The sequence below is a fragment of the Diabrotica virgifera genome, chromosome 3, assembly GCF_917563875.1.
Source record: "Diabrotica virgifera virgifera chromosome 3, PGI_DIABVI_V3a".
In the NCBI taxonomy this organism is placed as follows: Eukaryota; Metazoa; Arthropoda; class Insecta; order Coleoptera; family Chrysomelidae; genus Diabrotica; species Diabrotica virgifera.
This window is the reverse complement of record NC_065445.1, coordinates 270,774,156-270,792,180: the sequence shown is the minus strand read 5'-3', so window position 1 is coordinate 270,792,180 and position 18,025 is coordinate 270,774,156. Positions and strand designations below refer to the sequence as shown.

At 32.3% G+C, this 18,025-nt stretch overlaps 1 protein-coding gene and 1 long non-coding RNA gene across 4 annotated transcripts in view; one reads left to right on the top strand and one right to left on the bottom strand.

Annotated features, from left to right (window-relative positions):
• Window positions 1-235: 235 nt before the first annotated feature.
• Window positions 236-16,200, bottom strand: LOC114325586 (uncharacterized). Of its 3 annotated transcripts, none has more exons than XR_007697344.1 (2): window positions 15,909-16,200; window positions 236-638 (listed from the first exon to the last, which is right to left on the bottom strand). It is a non-coding gene; the product is annotated as an uncharacterized LOC114325586 (long non-coding RNA). The 3 variants fall into 3 exon arrangements; XR_007697343.1 differs by having other exon boundaries at window positions 15,948-16,191; XR_003651702.2 differs by lacking the exon at window positions 15,909-16,200 and adding an exon at window positions 7,121-7,441.
• LOC114325557 (uncharacterized) overlaps window positions 16,141-18,025 on the top strand; it is an 88,951-nt gene continuing 87,066 nt past the window's right edge. The window contains exon 1 of the mRNA XM_050647393.1: window positions 16,141-16,356. The gene's annotated coding sequence lies outside the window, so the exon portion shown is untranslated. The remainder of the gene's footprint in view (window positions 16,357-18,025) is intronic.

Genomic DNA, 18,025 nt, shown 5'->3' with positions numbered 1-18,025 from the left:
TATTACTGAAGCATCCTGCACACATTCCTGCACAAAAACAACAGAGTAATAATAGTTTTAAATGTAGATACTAAGCTCATCTTTTGTAAAAGAAAAAATTCAAATTGATTGGGCCGTTGGTTGCTAAAACTGAAGCGGCTAGCTCATCCTTCTTCAAGTTGAAACCCCTCAGGGGTGTTGTTCGTCATAAACTAATTAATATGAAGAAATTAGGAATTATTGACGGAACAAAAAGTTTTCAACACACATTCTTTATTCAATTGTTAGATACTTAATTACATCTTATTGCTTATATTTATCATGTAACCAAATTAATAATTGACAATTTAAAAATTAATATCAGCGAATCAGGGATCGATGTTTAAGCCAAGAAAGAAACTATGGACTTAACTGAACTTTCCCAGCAGTTCCCGTTGTTGTGGACTCTAGTCGACCGACGGTTGTTTGGCCGACTTCTCCTGGTTCTTTGGTGTGAGCCAGTTAAGTTTTCTCAGGTGATGTTCTTGACGTTCGGTCGGCTTTTCCTGTGCTGATTTGACTGCTGCAGCACCCTAGGGTGGTCTTCGGCTGGTTTTAAGTCTTAACTTCGAAGGTTGCCATAAAGTTGGTTGGAAACGGTTCTAAGTGGTCCCAAATGGCTAGAACAAAAACAGGCCGCTGTAGACTTAATATGGTACACGTTTTGTCCGACAACAGAGGAATCCCGGCAAGTGGCAAGTCCCTTTTTCCCCAAGGACCTGCACACCGACCCGAAATCCTCTGATGTCGTCAAAAGTTAAAATGTTGCTTTTGCAACTAATAAACAAAGCACAAAATGCAACCAAAATCGAACCGACAATAACCTCTGGTGTTATCAGTTCATAAAAAGTAATCATTTACTTTAAGACTGGAATCGTTCAATACTATAGTCTGTTTTTAAACCAAGAGGAGTAATTCAAATTTCCCGCGCCGTAAAGCTTGTTTGTAATTGGTCCAACCTCAGGCAAGTTTACTCCACTGTTATCAAATTTTGACACTAATGACATTTATAAAATTTTGACACTCTTGACATTTTATAGGTTAATTAAGTTATATCTGCGATTTTTTATATTTTCTGCGTTATTCCTTTAATTTTTTAGATTTTTAGTCTGTTTTATATAAAAAACAGTTGTTTTTAGAACTCTTTCGCGACGTTTTAGTACAATATAATTTATGGATTACCGTCAAAGGCCGATATGATCAACTAAAAAAGAAGATGTATTTGGTGATGACTTTGGTGTGAATCTGTCTTTTTACTTTACTCCTCTTGGTTTAAAAACAAAGTATAGATATTATGTGAAAATATATTTACAGAATTAATCTACATCTGAACGATTTATGTTAACAAAATTCATTAAAAATTATTACAGCAAGAATTATTATTATAAAATTATTAAAGAAGAAAAAGTTAACAATAAACTCAATGTGGTTTTTACCAACTAACTGAAATAAAGTTTATAATATTGTCAAATAATATTGTCACGGTGCTCATGTTAACAATTATTGGTATAAAGAAAAAGTAGAAATATTCTCTATTACTTACCCAGGTTGGCAAGAGGACCTGGCCACGAAATAATTCTTTAGTATATTAGGTATGTATTTTCTCAAAGTAGAAAGGATTGGAAAATAATTTGTATCGAGTACTCATCCTAGAAGAAGGCTCTCTTTTTGGTGTGGCTCTCAACGCCATGTGACAGCGCCGAAGCAGATATAGTCACTGAGTAGAATACGAGGGGACTTTAGAAACTAGTCAGAGCATTTATAGGAGATAGAAATAAGAAAGTATAGAATCGGAGGAATAAAAGTGAAAATTAAGAAAGGAAATTATTGTAAACGAAAATTAAATACCATGGGCCGAAAATAACTGAAAGTACTTAAAAGTACATAAAAAACAACGATGTGACGTTTGAAACGTTACAAAACCAGTGTCAATAAAACATTTTATTGACATTTTACCAAAATTCAATTCTTCACAGTGCGATGATTATCGAATATTAAGTTTGATGTTTCATGTCCTGAAAACTTTTCTCAGAATCATTCATACACGAATTTACAAGAAGTGTGAGTTCCAGATGAGCGATACTCGGAGTTTGGATTTCGAAACGGATTGGGAACACGAGAAGCTCTTTTTGCTTTAAATGTGTTAACACAACGATGCAGAGACATTAGTGTAGATGTGTATGCATGTTTTATTGATTATCGAAAAGCATTTGACTGCGTTAACCATCAAAAGATGATCGACATTCTAAGAACAACTGGAATTGACGAGCAAGACCCGTGAATTATCTCAGTACTGTATTGGCAGCAATTGAAATAGAGCACACATTCGGAGTAGGTATATATTCAGAGGATCATTAGACGAAGTCCAAGGTGGAATCAAGATTAACGGAACCAGCGTAGACAACATCAGGCACGCCGATGACACGGTATTAATAGCAAGCAACGCACAAGAACTACAAAATATAATAAATGCGGTAGTTAATAGTGCGGTAGTGCGGCGAAATGTTTGGTTACACTTAAACGTTTCCGAAACTAAAATTTTAGTATTCTCGAAGGCACCAATAAACGTACATTTGTATGCCAAGGGACAAAAAATAGAGCAAGTAACGTCCATAAAATATTTGGGAGCAAATGTCAATAGCCAGTGTAACCCAAAAAATAGAAATTCTGTCAAGTCAAGTTCATGTTTATTTTTAAGCAACATACAGTGAAAAGGCTAGATATCTAGGGAAAACAAGCAAAAAGAGTGAATAACTACAAATATCTGGGTACGTGGGTAAATGAAAACAATTACCAAGGTAGAAAAATCAGGGCACGCATTGAAATTGCAATAAAAGCATTTATAAAAATTAAAAAAAAAAGTTTGTTAATCGAGACCTTCTGGAACTGAGGATAAAAGCCTCAAGATGCTACGTGTTCTCGACTTTGCTGTATGGAATGGAAAGCTAGACACTAAAAGTAGACAATATAAAGAAGTTGGAAGCATTTGAGATGTGGTGCTATAGAATAGACGGATTTTGAAAATTCCCATGGATCCAACGAGTTACAAACGCGGAAGTGTTGAGAAGGCTACAAAAGGATTGCGAGGTGAAAAAGAACATCAAAACAAGAAAGCTGGAATATTTAGGCCACATTACCAGATGTGCGAAATATGAGATATTAAGGCTCATAATGCAGGGTAAAAGATCGATAGGTAGAAAAAGAATTTCCTGCCTGAGAAACTTAAGAGCTTTCCTCTGAGAGAGTGGTATAGTTGCAGCTCAGTAGATCGTTTCAGAGCAGCTGCCAATAAGGTACGGATAGCTGTGATGATAGCCAACCTCCGATAGGAGAAGGAACTCTAAGAAGAAGAAAGATGTAGAAGATGATCTAAAAAAACTCACAAAAACGTCAAGGTAAGTGAATTTATTTTTTAAACGCTTTTATTTAGTTCAATAGTTTGCGTCAAATCTTTAGACGTTAATTGACTGCCTTTTCTTCAATGCAAATGAATGAAAATTTGCAGACATATGCATTCGCGGGAACAATACACGAATAGTCAATAAAAAAAATTTTCATGTGTATTAATTGTTTAAATAAAAAAAAACGATTTTAACGGAAAACGCTTAAATTCTCTTGTTTTTTACAATGTATAAACTTGAAACTTTTACGGATTGTATAGCTAATGATATGAACAATACATAATTTCACTTTTTACGTTAACTGTTTACGTTATGCTTCAGAAATAAACAAACAAGTTTCAAATTGTTTGCCGATTCCGACTACTTTTCATGTTTGTACATAATATGTTTTAAAACATTTTTTAATAAACATGACGATATATTTTAATGTTTAAAAGTGTAAGACTAAAAAGTAAAAAATAAAAAAATATAAAAAAAAATAATTTTTAAGAAACGCTTTTCTTTAATTACGTGTGACTAGAATTAAAAATATAAAAAAATCAACTAAAAAGCAAAAAATAAAAAAAATTGAAAAAATCTAACACATTCGTTAAAGAAAAGAGTGGGGCGAAAACCGATTATTCGATTAACATGCGCCACGCTTTTCTTTGACGGATGTGTTAGATTTTTTCATTTTTTTTTTATTTTTTGCTCTTTAGTTGATTTTTTTATAATATTTTTAGTTTTAGTCACACGTAACTAAAGAAAAGCGTTTCTTAAAAATTATTTTTTTTTATATTTTTTTATTCTCATTCGATTATATAAGCAATTTTTCCCAAAGTTACACAAAAGAGGGAAAAGTATTTATTTCAATGAGATATGCACAAAAACAATGATTTCAAAGCGATTCGGAAATTGTTTTTTATAAGTTATTTGTTAATAACAATTTCCGGCCTAATTGGAAAAATTAAGAAAAATATACAATTTGAACTTAAAAAATATATCGAATCGAATAAGAAGGATTGGTGCAGTAGAAATGCAAAAAAAAAATAGTCGGGATGTTCCGTTTGCGTCTTTTTATTGGCATTCCGCTCTTCTTCTCTTCTTCTTCATGTGCCGTGCTCGATTATCGAGCGTTGGCTTGGCTATAATAATTTAGTTGACGGCAGCTCGGAAAAGGGATGCAGAGGATCTGTTAAACCATTCTCAGGTTTTTAAGCCATGGCGTTCTTCTTGGACCTGACCTAGCCCTGTTCTTCTGTCCACTTTGTCTTGTTTTATTAAATGGAGTATATTATATCTCTATGGATGTCGCATAACATGGCCAAAATATTTAAATTTTCGATTTTTAACTGTTCTGACGACTTCTGCCACTTTTCCCATCCGATGCAAAACAACTTCGTTACGAATTCTATCCACCCAACTTATTCTCATAGGATTCTTCGATACACCAAAATTTAAAAGACTTTCAGTTTCTTGAGAAGTGTTTCCGTTAAAGTCCAGCCTTCGACACCGTACAAAAAAGGAGAGAACACATAACATCTCACTAATCTAATTTTCAGATTCAAAGTAATGTTGTTTCCACATAAAAGTTTCTTTATCTTACAGAATGCAGATCTGGCCTTCTCTATACGTATTCTAATTTCTTTACTCATGTCCCATCAGTTCTCATTTAGATTACAAGCAAGGTAGGTGATACTGTTAGTTTTCTCCAGTTGTTCACCATAAGTTACTTCTTACAGTTGTATTGGCATCTTACTGACAACCATCACCTTGGTCTTTGACGTGTTTAGCTTGAGCACATATTCATCGCACGTTGTGGTAATCCTATTAATCAGATGTTGAAGTTCTTCGTAATTGCTTGCAATTAACACCGTGTCATCCGCGTATCTCAAATTATTAATATTGACGCCATTCATTTTGATACCACATTGAACATTATCCACTGCTTTATTGAAAACAAAACTCAGAATAGATGTTAAATATTAGTGGGGACAAAATGCAGCCCTGCCTTACTCCTCTTCGTATTTGAAGTTCTTCAGAAGTTTCCTGACCAATCATGATGTTTGCACGTTGATGCCAGTAAAGATTTTTAATAATGCGTAGGTCTTTATCATCAACACCCACCTGCTGAAGAATGGCAATAATTTCAGCATGTTTTACTCGACCAAATGCTTCTCAAAGTCAATAAAACACATATAAACCGGACGTCCGACATCTTTGCATCTCTGTATCATAACCTGAATACTAAATAGTGCTTTTCTGGTTTCAAGGTTTTTGCGGAATCCAAACTGTGTATCACCAAGTTGTTCTTCTATTTTTTGGTACATCCTAGAGTGCAAAATTCGTAGAAATACCTTTAAAACATGACTCATCAAGCTGATGGTTCGGTAGTCACTACATCTTTTCACATTTGCCTTTTATTTAGGTAGGTATCGTCACAATAGTCGACAGCAGCCAATCCATTGGTATATAGCCAGTTTGATCAACTTTAAAGATGAAGGAGAGATCTTTTACCTTTACCTAAACTTTCGAAGAGCTCTATTATTTCACTCGGTATTTCATCTGGTCGCGTCGCTTTTCTGGTCTTTGCTAATCATTGCTTGTTCAATTTCGTCCATAGTTATGTTAGGTCCTGTTGTAGTCCTGAATGTAACTAGTTCGTTAATTTTCAAGCTCCCCTATAAAAAACACAGTACAATAGAAGATTCAAATTGACCCATTTTAAGAAAGTTCAAATTACAAATGATATAAATCAGTGTTTGCCTCCTCTTTTAAATGTTTTACTTTAGACCAATCGTAAATAGATTCCACAATTTTAAATGAAATTATTTCCATGCAAATAAGACCGTTTAAATACTTTCACAGTTTTTTACAAATATTTCTGGTAGGTACCTACTCCGTTATTTATTGAAGTGTAGCATTTCACTTTTATTTATATTTACGCTTCACTAACTATTTGCTTCAACGAAATTAATACATACCTAGTTTTCTAAATTGGAGTTATGTGAATAAAAGCGATTTGTTGAATGAATACATTTTACTCAAACAAAGCAAATCAATGTTATTCATGTAATATTACATGATATGGCAATTGCATTAATGTTTAATAAAATATGAAAATTTACTGTTTTTGTTGATTAGTTTATTTTGAAAAAACGTTTTTTTTCAAAATAACTTAAAAATTATTTGAAATACCAAAAATCTTAACAATAAAAAAGTCGGCTTTACTTTTCTGAATACATATTTTGTATTTTTTTGTTTTTCTGTAAGCCAAAAATTGGTTAAGGTATGGCTGTTCAAAATGTGCATACACTCGTGATTAGGGACTCTTAACGATTAAGTTCATTTGAGATGCTAATAGGGGGAGATTTTTCGATTATTTACCAAAAAAAAAGGGACTAACTTTATTTTGAGCGTAACTTGTTTACTGTTGATACTAGAAATTTTTTTATAAAACAAAAATAAAGCTTTTTTTATACACTTTAAAAAAGTTGAGTAATGAGTCTTCCCCAAAAAGTGCTTAAATTATTTCACGTTGAGTTATTTCGCATTAAAATATTCGATTTGGGATTTGACGAATATGACCTATTTTTCATTAGCTATAACTCTGCTACGTCTAGAGACAGAGACCTAATAGTATATGATATACACGATTTTTTTCACTTTTTTACAGGCTATATTTTTGATTAGAATGTTTTTTCGACAAAATACATACTTACCTTTTGAGATATTTGCGAAAAACGGTCTAAAAACGTGGTTTTGTTGAAAAATGAACATATTTACTCGCAAATACATAAGTCGAAAAGGACTGACTTGGTGAAAAAGCTCTATAGAACAAACGTTGCTTAAAATTAGTCAGTTTATCCATTTCCGGACTTATTTTGGGCCTATATTTTTTCACCCCCGAGAAGCAGTGAAACTCACCACCAGGACAAAAGCACACATCGACACAATATCACTTTTTTTCTTTGGCATGTTAGCTATGTGTATGCCAAATTTCATGTCAATCCAAGCGTTCTTTAAAATTTAGAAGTGTTGCAATATTTTACCGTTAGCAAACGTACTAATAATAAAGTTTTAATGCATATTTTTTATATTACTTTTATAAATTGGTTTTTTAATTATTTAGATATTGATAAAATTTTATTACAAAAATATTTTGGAAAGCAATAATTTTTATTACCTACGTATTTTTCCAAGAGTATTGTTGTGTTGTGTAAAATATATTATGACCTTACTTATTTCACCCATGTTGCGTTTGGATTTTTTTCAAATATGTTTAGTTCCGCCTCCATGTCAAGCTGTAGAGATTCCTCCAGTTGTGTTCCGCTCCAGTTCTAATAACTTGACATCTATTTTATCACAGCACCTTCTTACGATACTCTTTGTTTACTGTTACATTATACGGTATCATAGTAAAGAAGTTTTTGATCATTTCTAAGAGGTGTCAAATAATTCGACCTATGGCAAATATTTTTGTTTTATAAATACACTTCTCCAAGAAATTAACACACCATCTTAACAATGGGTCATTTTTGATGTCTCGAATTTTCTAAACCTGTTGTCCGATTTAAGTGATTTTTTTTAATATGTTATAGCCTTATTCTTTAACAATATCGCTGTAGTAATATTGTTTGCTACATAGATAAATTGTCATTGTGTACCGGGTGTACCAATCAAACTGTGATTTTTTCTCAAAGTTCGCGTGACTTTGTGGAATATTCTAGCATTTATAAAATACTGAAATTAAAACCCAACTATAGCCTCAGATTTTCTTAACATTCTTTTTTTTATTTATTCACTTATAGGTATGTTGGATAATAAAAAAGTTAGGTACTTTAACAACTAGCTTTGTTTTTAGTCAATACAGGGTGTTTTTAAATAAGTATGCAAACTTTAAGGGGTAATTCTGTATGAAAAAATAATGACAGTTTGCTTTATAAACGTATGTCCGCAAATGCTTCGTTTCCGAGTTGGCAATATAGGGGTTGTTTTTCTTACACACTGACGATTTATTTATTACTCTAAAACAGGTTAAGATATGCAAATGAAATTTGGTAGATCTTAAGAGGTAATTATTGTGCATTTTTCGACATACAATTAAGAATTTTACTTTCACTATTGGCGCACACAAGAGACAAGGGTCGATTTATCACCCGTGTTGAGCTGCCCCCCCCCCACTTAAAAAAATCAAAAAACAAATAGCCCTGATTTATGAGCTATTTATGAGCTCTCATATTCCGCAAACTAAAAATTTTGAGCTCGTTCCACTGAGCAGGAATTTGATACTTTAGTGGGGGCTGAGTCAGCCCCCCCCCCACTACTTAAAAATAGGAATATTGAATCGATTTTTGCGGCAGAATTACGAGCTATTTATGAGCTCTTGAAATTATATAGTTTCGATTTTTGAGCTCATCCCCTTCACCCCCAAACAACCCTTTAATTGATTTAACTTACGAGAAAAATGCTGAGAAAACTTAAAATATATCGTATTGCGGATATAATTCCTATAGCGTATATACTCTAAGAATAAACTATTAAATCACGTGTATTTAGATTATTGAGCTACAACCTCTTCGCAAGAAAACCACCCTATCTTCCCGGCTTAAGAGAAAGTTGTACTTCAAATGCATTAAATTAATTATTTGGCGACTACATATCATTTAATAATTTATAAGGTTCCAAATTACGCGCATTTAAATCAGCAAATTGCCATTTATTTTGTATAGTGCAGTCACTGAAAGTAAAAATCAACGATTACCTTCAATTTCGGTGAACCTTAGAGGATACCTCAAGAAACAAAGGTGACATGGTACCACCTTGCGCCTTTACCCTGAGGGTGGATACCGCCCCTTCTCGGGGGTGAAAATTATTTTATAAAAAATAACTGCACAAATCTATAAAAGAACAAATTATAAGCAAAATTTATTATATAAAGTTATTAAAATAAGTCAATACTTATTAAGTTATTAAAGATTAAAAATTTTAATTATTCGTGAAAAAAATGCATGCTTTAAAGCGGTTTTTCGTAAATCACTGAAAAACTGTAAGTTTTTACAAAAAAGTTAATAGTAGTTTTATTCGTATAGCTTATATTCTAAGAATAAACTCTTAAATCACGCGCCTTTCGATTATTGAGCTACAACCCCTTCGCAAGAAAACCATCCCATATTCCCGGCTTAAGAGAGAGTTGTACTTAAAATAATTTAAATTAATTATTTGGCGACTATATATTGTTTAATAATTTATGAGCTCGCTAAATATACGCATCTCAATTATTGAATTGCCATTTTCTTTCTATAGTGCAGTCACTGAAGGTAAAAATCAACTATGACCTTCGATTTCGGTAAATCTCCATTCATTTTCACGAAAATTGGTGAGCGGATTTTGATGCTATTAACTTTTTCTAGAGCTCATTTTTGATAGGTATTTCTAAGTACTTTGACAAGTATTTAGTACCTAAGTGTTATAAAATGCATCTCTTTCCCGTTATTTAGCTTGAATCCTCAGATTTGAAGAGTCACAGAAAAAAATATACATTTAATTACCAATAACTAACTTTAAATTAACATTAAAGGGTTTTTCAAGTAAGCAATTTATTATATTTTTTATTAGCTTCAATTTTAGTGATAAACACTTTTTTGTAAAAACTTACAGTTTTTGAGTTATTTATGAAAAATCGCTTTAAAGCATGCATTTTCTTTCACAAAACTTAAAATATTTGATCTTTAATAACTCAAAAAGTATTGATTTATTTTAATCACATTATATAACAAATTTTGCTTACAATTTGTCCCTCTCTCGATTTGTGGGGTTATTTTTAATAAAGTAATTTTCACCCCCGAGAAGGGGTGACATATACCCCAGGTTAAAACCTCAAATTGTTATTGTTAATTCGTGAAAATGAATGGAGATTTACCGAAATCGAAGGTCATAGTTGATTTTTACCTTCAGTGACTGCACTATAGAAAGAAAATGGCAATTCAATAATTGAGATGCGTATATTTTGCAATCTCATAAATTATTAAACGATATGTAGTCGCCAAATAATTAATTTAAATTATTTTAAGTACACCTCTCTCTTAAGCCGGGAATATGGGATGGTTTTCTTGCGAAGGGGTTGTAGCTCTATAATCGAAAGGCGCGTGATTTAAGAGTTTATTCTTAGAATATAAGCTATACGAATTAAACTACTATTAACTTTTTTGTAAAAACTTACAGTTTTTCGGTGATTTACGAAAAATCGCTTCATAACATGCATTTTTTTCACGAATAATTAAAATTTTTAATCTTTAATAACTTAAAAAGTATTGACTTATTTTATTAACTTTATATAATAAATTTTACTTTTAATTTGTTCTTTTATTGATTTGTGCGGTTATTTTTTATAAAATAATTTTCACCCCCGAGAAGGGGCGGTATGCACCCTCAGGGTAAAGGCGCAAGGTAGTATTATGTCACCTTTGTTTCTTGACGTATCCTCTAACCACTGACCAATTTTCGTGCAAATCGATAAAGGTTCACCGAAATTGAAGGTAATCGTTGATTTTCACTTTCAGTGACTGCACTATACAAAATAAATTGCAATTTACTGATCTAAATGCGCGTAATTTGGAAGCTTATAAATTATTCAATGATATGTTGTCGCCAAATAATTAGTTTAATGCATTTTAAGTACACCTTTCTCTTAAGCCGGGAAGATAGGGTGGTTTTCTTGCGAAGGGGTTGTAGCTCAATAATCGAAATGCACGTGATTTAATAGTTTATTCTTAGAGTATATAAGCTATAGGAATTATATCCGCAATACGATATATTTTAAGTTCTCTCAGCATTTTTCTCGTAAGTTAAATCAATTAAAGGGTTGTTTGGGGGTGAAGGGGATGAGCTCAAAAATCGAAACTATATAATTTCAAGAGCTCATAAATAGCTCGTAATTCTGCCGCATAAACCGATTCAATATTCCTATTTTTAAGTAGTGGGGGGGGGGCTGACTCAGCCCCCCCAACAAAGTATCAAATTCCTGCTCAGTGGAACGAGCTCAAAATTTTTAGTTTGCGGAATATGAGAGCTCATAAATAGCTCATAAATCAGGGCTATTTGTTTTTTGATTTTTGCAAGTGGGGGGGGGGGGAGGGCAGCTCAACACGGGTCATATTATCCGTATGCGCGCCAATGATGAATATTAAATTACCAATTGCATATAAAAAAAATGCGCAATAACTACATCTTAAAACCCACCAAATTTCATTTGCATAATATGCATAAGATATTATCTTAACCGGTTTTATAGCAATAAATAAATCGTCAGTTTTTAAAAAAAAATTCAACACGACCTATCCCGGATATGAAGCATTTGCGGACATACCTTTATAAAGCAAACTGCCATTAATTTTTCATGCAGAATTACCCCTTAAAGTTTGCCATACTTATTTAAAAACACGCTGTATTGACGAAAAATAAGGCTAGTTGTTAAGTACAGTGGAACCTCAATAAGTCGGATTAATCGGGACCGCGGCCGATCCGGGTTATCGAAAATTCGGGTTAGCCGGAGAATATGGTAAAAATTAATAAAATACGGTACTCTTACAGATAAACTTAATTATAATTGCCAAAAAATGAAATACTTATGTCCAGTACATCTAAATTACGTACAGTTGTATACATTATTGTTTATTTGTTGGTAAAAAACTCAGTCAAAGTGAAAACATTTTTATTTTATTTGATGAAAATCGATCCGGGTTAGCCGGACTTCCGGGTTATCGGAGGCCGACTTATCGGGGTTCCACTGTACTTAACTTTTTTATTATCCAACATAAGTGAATGAATAAAAAAACAGAATGTTAAGAAGGCATGAGACTATAGTTTGGTTTTAATTTCAGTATTTTATAAATGCTAGAATATTCCACAGGGTGATGTGAACTTTGAGAGAAAAATAGTTTGATTCATGTGGTATTCAATGAAAATTTACCTGTTTAGCAACAATATTATTACAGCGATATTTTTAAAGAATAAGGCTATAACCATATAACATAGAAGATCTCTTAAATCGGATAACAGGTTTAGGAAATTCGATACATAAAAAATGACCCATTTTTAACGTTGGCGGTTAATTTTGCCGCCTAGTGTATTTTTGCAATAATTAAGCAAGAAATTAACAAAAATAAAAAATTCCTTTACAAACTCTCATCTTAAATGATTTTCTATAAGTACTATTTCAGTAAAATTGTCTCACTTTTTCTTATAATTGAACGGTCTTTGTCTTCACCTTTAGTAGTTAAAATAAAATAGCGATATTACATTGTTTATAAGTAAAAAAATGACTTTTATTCTATTGCATATTTTTTATAACATGTTATAGGCATGGATCCCGCGTACCAAAAAAAGTTGATTAATACCAAGCTGAAAATTTGTTAATAGCTTAACGGTGTCTAGTCGGACAAACTTTGATGTATAGAAACACTGGAACAGGGGAAGTTCTAATTTTATTGTGGAGCGTGATTTTAGTTGTGGAACGTGTCATCCTGACAAGTTTATGATTGTGAAAACAAGCAGCTTGTTTTTAAGTTTATTCAATAGCAAACTTTATGTAATATATGAAAAAATGTCCGACAAATATGTTTGGCATTTTAATAAGTCCGACACGTAGAACATGTCAAATGACAGGAATTATGTTGGTGATAAATAGCAGTCTGATTTTTGCATGAGAGTTTAATGAAATGGTAACGAATCAATTGGAAGCTCTGTTCGACAAAATACAGGGGACGTTTTTGTAGTATGACGTTCCAAATTTTTAACCTGTTCCACAATTAAAACTTCCCCTGTTCCAGTGTTCCCGTACATCAAAATTTGTCCGACTAGACACCGTTAAGCTATTAACAAATTTTCAGCTTGCTATTAATCTGTATCAAAGAGTGCTTTGGAAAAATCGTTACTTCCCGTGTCTACGATAATTAAAAAAATGATTGTACTGCCAAATAAATTTCCGGGTATAACTTCCTACCCTTACACAAAGGGAATTCCATAAATTTCAAGGTAAAGCTCGTTATCCCATTTGATATTGAGTATTTTCCGAAAACAACGATCAATAAAGCCATTGAATGTAAACGTAGAATAACTAGGTCGGTGCTTTTTCTAACAAAAATATGGGTTCTAATCACATCGACGAAGTTTTTGGAACGACGCAAAATAGCATCATTAATATTTTAAAAAACTTGTTGATTTTAGGTTGGTAATAAAAACAATATAGAAAGTTTAAAACAAATAAATGAAAAACAATTATTAGGTACAATCATTTTATTATAATTATGATAACTATTTTATTATCAATTTTACGAAAATAAGTTATTTTTCATAAAACTGGTCTAAAATCTAAGATGCAACCATCAGATATCAAACTTTTTCAAAAAAAATGTATACCATTTTTATTCAGTTGCAATGAGAGGCCAAAAATGTCTTAATTTTTATTTAGATTAGAGAGCGCAACCAGCACTCTTTTCGACGATTTCACCTCTTGTTAGAGGCTCTTCAGATAATGTATACGTTGCTTTTCTCTCATCCAGTCCAGTAAATTTTTCGACACATATTAGTCCCACACTGCAACTGAGGTGAATGGATTAGGTGACTAGCGTCATCTGGCAATTGAAAGATAAAGTTTTTCAATCCTAATAGCAACATTAATACTATTGAAAAATATTAAAAATATTACTAAAAGATTTTTAAATTGAAAACTTATTGGTACATTTCCCAGTAGAAACCTTGGAGGTGTCACCAGGGAAATGTACCAATAAGTTTTCAATTTAAAAATCTTTTAGTAATATTTTTAATATTTTTCAATATTATTAATGTTGCTATTAGGATTGAAAAACTTTATCTTTTAGTTGCCAGATGACGCTAGTCACCTAATCCATTCACCTCAGTTGCAGTGTGGGACTAATAGGTGTCGAAAAATTTACTGGATTAGAGAAAAGCAACCTATGCATTCTCTGAAGAGCCTCTAACAGGAGGTGAAATCGTCGATAAGAGTGCTGGTTGCGCTCTCTAATCTAAGTAAAAATTAAGACATTTTTGGCCTCGCATTGCAAGTGAATAAAAATGGTATACATTTTTATTTTATAGCAGTATTACTCCGTGGAGTAACTAGGTGCATTTTCCGTTGGAACTTTACCAAGCTGCAGACGGGGGTTGTGAATTGCATAGTGTAGAATTCGTTCCCTTTTGTCCTCACTGCAGCATCCATTTGGCTTGCAAATTGTAGAAGCCTTGGAGGTGTCACCAGGGAAATGTACCAATAATTTTCAATTTAAAAATATTTTAGTAATATTTTTAATATTTTTCAATATTATTAATGTTGCTATTAGGATTGAAAACTTTATCTTTAAAACTTTTTCAATTTTATACGAGGTATGTAAAAAATATGAATTTCGCTTAACAGTTAAGTACTTTTATAGTTCACAATATTTCAAATAGAAGGATGTAATTGAATATTGAAACACAATTTTTAATTCCAAACAACTTTTCTTAATAACCATTTTCGATATTGTGAAATATAAAGGTACTTTACTCTCGAGCGAAATTCATATTTTTTGACATACCTCGTATAAAATTAGCATTTGATATCTGATGGTTGCATCTTAGACTCTATAATCTATAAGATACAGAGCATAAAGAATAAGTTTTTTTCGTAAAACTGATAATAAAAAGTTATCAACAGGTTCCAAGTTACGCAGACGTAGATACTGTATAACAGCTCAAAAATTCTTTTTAACATTTATTATTTTTAAACTTATTATTAAATGTATTTTAGGTAAGTTGTACAGAAAAATTGTGATGACTACATTTTTCTGATATTTTTCGGTTTTTATATTACGTTTTTCTATCTTTCTTAATTTTCTACAAAATAATTTGTTTATTTTATGTCTAAAGTAAAACAATTCAGTGAATTTTAAAGACTATATCTTAATCTTTAAAGGAACACTTATCGCATTGTAATAAATCTGTTCAAAGTTGAGTAACACCCTCTTAAAGTGGTAGTAATTCTGTAAAACGTAAAACTACAAAGTCTTCAACAATTACATTTTTTGAGAGTTCGTATCATCTGAATTAAATTTTTTTTTGCGCTTAGCCGAACGTTATTATTCAGTGTGCCAATGTTTGTGAGAAGGGTGGAAACAATTATAGAAGCTATAGATTTAATTTTAGAAAAATCTTTATACCTACAAAATTTTTATGTAAAATTTTCTGAATTTTTCAATGGTCAGTTTTTTTCTAATATTTATATTTTCGTAGGTATTTAAAAAACAACTAATTTCGCAGTTAATTTGTTTAATTAAAAATGAAACACCCACTTCTGGAGTAGAACTTTCTGATAGGTATGTTGTTTATTAAACATTTCTTAATGAAATTACAAAATGTTCTTTGATTCCCCTAATAGTGTAATGAAAAAGGCTTTTTTGTCCTTTAATTTCTCTGGTCTATTACAGATTAATATTAATTTAATCCTATGCTCACAGTTTTTTGTGTCATTATTCAAATTATTGCAGGCGTTACCGGATGAAAACTCAGTCACGGTCGACACGGGGTGCATGCATTCTTCCTGTTGCTCTGTGTCCTGCTACGAGGAGCAGTGCGTTCCTGAAGTGGTAGTGGTAAAAACACAAAAATTGGCCGAGTTATGATGTGCTTCAGCTACCGTGTTCATCAGAATGGCCCGTCGCTCGTGCACGTGAACAAGCGAACAAAGCGAATGTGGAAATTAAGCTCTGTTCGAATTACGCTAAAAAGATACACGAGACCGCGACCGGTTGGTTCGGTGTACTGTGTACTTACCGCATGTGCAATTTCCTCGGCGCATGTCACTTATTTGTCACATGACGACGTTTGTAAACACTTTTCTGTTTGATATTTGACATTCAATTTCAACATGGCGTGTTCTGTTATCAGTGATAAACACTAGAAGGTGAGTTTTTGATTTATTTTGTATTTATAGTGGTCTCAGTTGGCTTTAAACTATACAAATAACTTTATCGATATATGTCCTCCTCGGACCACGCGCTGTTAACGTAAATTATCAGCGGAACTGTTAACATTTTATTAAATCGATCGTTTTACCTGAAATTGCTGCTTAGGTGGCTAGACAGGAAATTTTACGCATAAAATCGTGAGGTTAATTTGAAAATTTGTCGCGCGCTGACAGCTACAACAACAAATTTTGATCAGACCCGTTGTCACAGACCTTGACGCACATTATTTGAATTGTGTTTAATTTTTTTGATAGTCCCGTTGAGAGTGTACTCTCGTTTGTTTTGTCAATAAAATGGTCTACAGTTTCAAAACAAATTAATGTACCTTAGAAACAAAACAGTTGAGCGGTGTCAGCGTATTTCATGACACGCTAGGTGCGCAGACTAACTTGTTATTTTCTTTATTTTTTGGTTTTGTTTGCAAAAAATCTTCTGTGTTACGGTATTCGTTGTGTATAAGAACAGTTCTTGATTACCTTTTACTGCTAAATAATCTCTGATGGACATTTTCTTCTGTGTTTTTTTAAATATTGTTTACAATGTTTACATTATGAATATGAATAGACATTCATTTACCTATAGATCCTGATAAGAGGATAAATACTGATTGTAGCTAAATAATCCTGTCAGGGACGTATCCAATTTCATTTAGATTGTGTTAGACGCAATCCTAGAGCGAGGGCCTCTATTTCGTGAGGTGGTTCTGTAGTTTGTTTGTTTTACTTTGTCGATATTCTATACGTTTTTGACCAGAGAAATAACCATTTTCCAAAGACAGACACTCTATGATGAAGGTATCTATTATCTAACAACTGCTTTTTTGATAAATTTGGTGATAACAATAGGTATGTAATAAACAAAATATGCAAAAGATTAAACATCATTGTTTACTTATACACTATAAACAATGTAAGATCGCTATTTGATTTTAAATACCTACTAAAGGTGAAGACCGGTAAATTACACTTCTCCAAGAAATTAATACACCACCTTAAAAATTGGTCATTTTTAATGTCTAGAATTTCCTAAACCCGTTGTCCGATTTAAGTGATTTTTTTAACATGTTATAGCCTTATTCTTTAACAATATCGCTGTAATAATATTGTTGCTAGACAAGTAAAATGTCATTGTATAAATACCGGGTGTACCAATCAAACTGTGATTTTTCTCGTGCCATCCTGTGGAATATTCTAGCATTTATAAAATACTGAAATTAAAACCCAACTATAGCCTCATGTTTTCTTAACATTCTCTTTTTGATTCATTCGCTTCGCATTCAACTGACGAATTATCTATTTATTGCTGCAAAACCGGTCAAGATATGCAAATGAAATTTGGTGGGTTTTAAGATGTAGTTATTGCGCATTTTTTGATATACAATTAAATTGGTGTCAGTGCGAAAACAAGTCCATATTTTGGGTAAAAAAAACTTCGACGCCATGATGTTTTTAAGATTTAAATTAACCATTCCGCGCAAAAACAACGCCAGTTATTGTTTATATTATGTTTAAATATTGTATGGTAGGTCGGTATGTTTTTCGGTCAGTTCGAAAACAACACATGCCCTTTACTTGTGTATTTTGACTGTTTCTTGCTGACAATAAA